This window comes from Ipomoea triloba, chromosome 12, assembly GCF_003576645.1.
Source record: "Ipomoea triloba cultivar NCNSP0323 chromosome 12, ASM357664v1".
In the NCBI taxonomy this organism is placed as follows: Eukaryota; Viridiplantae; Streptophyta; class Magnoliopsida; order Solanales; family Convolvulaceae; genus Ipomoea; species Ipomoea triloba.
This window is the reverse complement of record NC_044927.1, coordinates 17,734,810-17,740,152: the sequence shown is the minus strand read 5'-3', so window position 1 is coordinate 17,740,152 and position 5,343 is coordinate 17,734,810.

Here is a 5,343-nt window from a genome sequence, read left to right as displayed (position 1 = left end):
ATCATTTTGTTCTTCATAAAATTGTGGTGGGGATGGATGGTAAGAATTGGAATACAAGTTTTTCTCATGATTATAGTTGGATGGAGGGTTGTAACAAGGTGGAGGTTTAACATGTATAGGAGTTATGGCCTTTAGCACTGGTTCACAATGAGGATCAATCTCCTTTATGACTTGAAAAAGTCGGTTGTTAATACTCTCCGCTATAGAGCTCAATGATTCCTCTCCATCTCGCAATGTTGGTTTCTCAATTCTTTCATGATTAAGCGTAGAGGAGGTAACACATGGATATGATTCATAGTTAGGATAAGGTAGAGTATTCGGGTATGGTGGGTAGGTATGCATTGGTGGTGGTGGATACATATAAGGATTTGGATAATAATAGGGGTGTTGTTCATAGGTTTGGGGTGGAATATTTCGTCGATATTGTCTTCCATGGTATGGGTAACCATGGGAATACATGTAAGCACTCATTTGTAAGCTTCAATTGATTGATGATTGCAAATTTCCTGCGCAAAGCTTAGCCAACAACAATTTCTTTGCAACTAAAAGTAGTTGCAAGTGAGTAGTAAAATATGCAAAGCAAATCACACTCACTTTTCCAAACAAGTAACTTAAAATAAGAAAATAAAACAAATAAAAGAAAGCAATTCAAGAACTCTTAAGATCCTACTTCCTAGATGTTAAAACGTAACTCAAAAATCGTTTGCCTTCCCCGGCAACGGCGCCATTTTGACAGGTTGTTGTTTTGTGGTGAGGTGGATAAATGGTAAAACGAGGAAAAGTCCTCGAGTGTGGTGTCGCTCAAGGAAGGTAGGTTTGAAGTCGAGTTAACGCTAGCACTTAGGAGGTTAGAAGGGAAGAGTTACATGAATGACTAATTCTCGAAGGCATTTGTACAAGGGTTTTAAGGTTTTAAAAGGTGGGTTTGAAGAAAAGGTAAAATGGAGATTGGGGCTCGTGGATAGTCTACATGGTCTACTCTCTAATGGTTTTGCAAGCAAATGATTTAGATTCAACTAGGGAGTTCATGGCACTTCACCAAGTGGCGTCACACTTGGACTCCCACATCCTCATTCGGTTGGGGCATTTTATCAAACACCTTGTCTACCACTCCTCCCGGATCTCTTCCTTTCGGACTAAGGGCGGGGATGTGGATGAGTTGGACTCTTGAGTGGCCGCTATCGCGCACACACTCACTTTCACGGGGTTTGCTACCTAATGTGGCCACACTTAGGTACAAAACATATCAAACATCAACTACACAAGTACTCACATCCATAAACATAAAGCTCACATTTTTAAAGCAATATCTTCAACAATTCAACCACATAGCTAATTTTGGAGCCACCAATCCCCTATCTAATCTAAGCAAACATTAAAATAAGGAAACAAGAAAAAGCAATAGAAGATTCAAAGAAAACAAAAACGAAATCAAAATAGATAGTGAAAAGAAGAGTTACCATCCATGGAGAATGGATTCTATTACATTTTTGTCTTCAAACTTCTACCCTTCCAGCTTGTTTCTTGGATCTATCTAAACAAAATGGAGTTTTTCCCCCCAATAGGGGAGAAAACCTAAAGGAACTTTAGACCTAAACCTATTTCCTAGCTGCCTTTTTTTCAACTTTTTTGAAAAAGAGGTTCAAATTGGCAACACGAAACCAAAAATCCCAAAATGGCCCCTGTGGCCAGACTACGCACGCACCACGCGTGGTTGGGGGCGTGGATAGCTACTGGAATTGATCCACGCCACCCACACGCATGTTAGCTGCGTGGACTGATCAGTGTGCGGTATTTAGCGTGAGTGATGGATCGTCAAAAGATATGTGTGTGTTAAAACGGAAAGTCAGTGACTCCCCGAGTGTCGGTCTCAAAGGAAGGACGTGGAGGTGTGTCAAGTGTTCGAGTGTTTACTTGATTGAGTCTTGCAAGGGATTCGAGTGTGGTGAGTGGTGAATTGTGAGTGAAGGGAGTTCATAAGGTTTGGTTTGAGTGATAAAGTGGTAAAGTAAAAGAGTTTGTAAATATGTAAAAGAGGTAGGGATTGGATACTGTTCATCTATGTTGCATCTTGGTGTGTCTAAGGTAATGGATAAACAATACAAAGATGTTGGCTATTCAAGAGTGTGTGTTCTTAGTCCTTTTCCACCTTTGTGTACTAAGGCTTCTTTGACTTAGGAATGCCTTTAAGCATCCAAAGCTCTAAGATGAATTTTATCAAACACTTAAGCTACACACTATCCTACTATTCTTAAGAAGTCCATAGGATCTATGATTGTTACAAAGCTTCAAATCCTAACTCTAATCAAAGACATGAAAGATTCAAGAGCTCAATCTCTCATCTAGATTGGCCAAATCCAAACAAGATCTCATCAAAACAACAATCAATAGACAAGAATAGACAATCCAACAATCTAAGCATTTAGATCCAAAAATAGATATAAGATCATCACACTAGCAACATATCTTCACACAATCCAAATCCCTAGATTAAACTAGCCACACATGATATGAAATTCAAGACAAAAGCTAATTTAATCCAGGAACAAGATAGCAAAATATAATAGAAATGTAATAAAGATCACCTAGAATGAAGTAATCCTTCAATACAAGCTTGTTGTCTTCTACAATTGAAATTTATCTAAACTACTCCTAAGATAATCTATAGAAATGGAAAGAGAAGTTCTAAAAATGGGAATAGTAAAAGTCTTTTTTTCTGAAAATCTATCAAAGGGGTTTAAATAGTCTCCGAAAAACAACCCTAGTGATTTTCCGCGCATTGCAGTCTCCACACCAGCCCACACGCGTGTGAGCGTGCGTGGGAGGCTACTGGATTGTTTCCACGCATACTCACACGCGTGTGGGAATCCTCTTGGGTCCTCCGGGGCTCCGATCTTGCCTGGTTCGTTCTTTAAGCTCAACTTTTGCTCTTATTGACTCCCGGGACTCATGTTTCACCTCCTTTAAGCTAAAAGTAGCTTTTGTGTGTTGGTTAGTGAATTTAAAGCATTTATGATCATAATTCATCATGAAAGGATGCTAGAAACGTGACAAAACACCCTAATATGCACTCGATTTATGAGGCTTATCATGGACGGTTCCTGCTTGATGGCTTCTTTGCTTTCTGCTCCGTTTTGGCCTTGAATCCCTTTTCAATCTGTGGAAATAACTTAAAAACTTCTTCTAAAGTTATGTTAGACGTTTTTTTTTATCACATCTAAGTTTAAAATGCACGAAATTGTTATAAATAGGTGACAAAACTTCCTATTCTATCCTACTTTTGACCCTTAACTTATACTATTCTTGGTGCTTATCAAGCAATCATGGTGCTTATCAAGCAATCATGGTGCCGCCCAAGAGACGTGAGGAGGTTCCGGACGTGCCATTCGGCGAGCAGCTGATGCAGAACCTCCAGCAGCTGACACAGATTTCGTAGTTCCTAGAAAACGCGATGGTTCAGAACAATCAGCGTGGACAGCTACACCTAGTCCAGAGGGTGGCAGTGCAGCTTCTTCGCAGAGCAGGAAGACCCGGTGGTATTCGAGGAGTGGATTCGCTCCTTTGACAAGATCCTAGAGGTGGTGGAGTGCCTAGAGGGCCGGCGTGTTGAGATGGCCAGCTTTTACTTGTAGCAGGAGGCCGACCTCTGGTGGGTCCACGAGGGTCCGGTGATGAGGCAAGAACCTGATTTCGGCTGGGAGTCCTTCAAGGACAAGATGCGCGCTCGCTTTTACCCCGCTCATGTAAAGGCAGCTATGGAGGAGGAGTTCTTGCACCTCAAGCAAGGTTCTCAGTCAGTGTAGGAGTACCATAAGCGTTTTCTTGAGTTGGCTCGTTTCGCCCCTATGTTGGTTCCGACAAAGGAGAGCAAGATTGAGTGGTTCGTGGCCGGGCTGAACTGGGATACTCGCATGGCATTGGTTGTATTCAAGTTTCGTATGCTGAGTGAGGCCTACAGCAGCGCGGTAGACCACTACCGGGTGTTGACTCTCCGACGAGGAGTGTAGGACCGGCCGAAGCGACCCGGGGAGAGTAGTGCATCAGACCCTAAGAAGCATAGGCCGAGCGGCTCTGGTTCAGGAGGGAGTTTCTAGAGGGGTGGTGCTGGTAGTAGAGGCATGTCTCGCCCTGGGTTAGGGCAGGGACCTAGTCTTGACGGAGATAAGGAGCGGCATTTTCACTGCAGGAGGTGTGGGAGGAACTATCCCGGGAGGGACTGTGAAGGACATCTGGTGGAGTGTTACAGTTGTGGTCAAAGGGGACATAAGGCTTTCGAGTGCACATCTAAGAAAGGAGGATCGTCCCACTCCAGACCAGGTGCAACCCCGGGGGTGCAGACAGCGACTCGACCTCCAAAGGAAACCCAGGGCAATAGTGGGGGCAAGCCGAGTAGTGGCCGTGTGATAAGCCTCCAAGATACCCATAAATCGAGTGCATATTAGGGTGTTTTGTCACATTTCTAGCATCCTTATATGCTGAATTATGATCACAAATGCTTTAAATTCACTAACCAACACACAAAAGCTACTTTTAGCCTAAAAAAGGTGAAACAGGAGTCCCGGGAGCCAATAGGAGCAAAAGTTGAGCTTAAAGAACGAACCAAGCAAGATCGAAGCCTCGGTGGACCCAAGAAGGATGCCACACGCGTGTGAGTACGCATGGGAACAATCCAGTAGCCTCCCACGCACGCTCACACGCGTGTGCGAAAATTCATTAGGGTTGCTTTTCGGAGACTATTTAAACCCCTTTGATAGATTTTCAGAAGGAGGATTTTTCTTTTCCCATTTTTAGAACTTCTCTTTCCAATTTTTAGGAGTAGTTTAGATAAATTTCTATTGCAGAAGACAACAAGCTTGGATTGAAGGATTACTTCATTCTAGGTGATTTCTATTACATTTCTATTATATTTTGCTATCTTGTTCTTAGATTAAATTAGCTTTTGTATTGAATATTCATATCATGAGTGGCTAGTTTAATCTAGGGATTTGGATTGTGTGAAGATATGTTGCTAGTGTGATGATCTTATATCTATTTTTGGATCTAAATGCTTGGATTGTTGGATTATCTATTCTTGTCTATTGATTGTTGTTTTGATGAGATCTTGTTTGGATTTGGCCAATCTAGATGAGAGATTGAGCTCTTGAATCTTTCATGTCTTTGATTAGAGTTAGGATTGAAGCTTTGTAACAATCATAGATCCTATGGACTTCTTAAGAATAGTAGGATAGTGTGTAGCTTAAGTGTTTGATAAAATTCCTCTTAGAGCTTTGGATGCTTGAAGGCATTCCTAAGTCAAAGAATCCTTAGTACACAAAGGTGGAAAAGGACTAAGAACACACACTC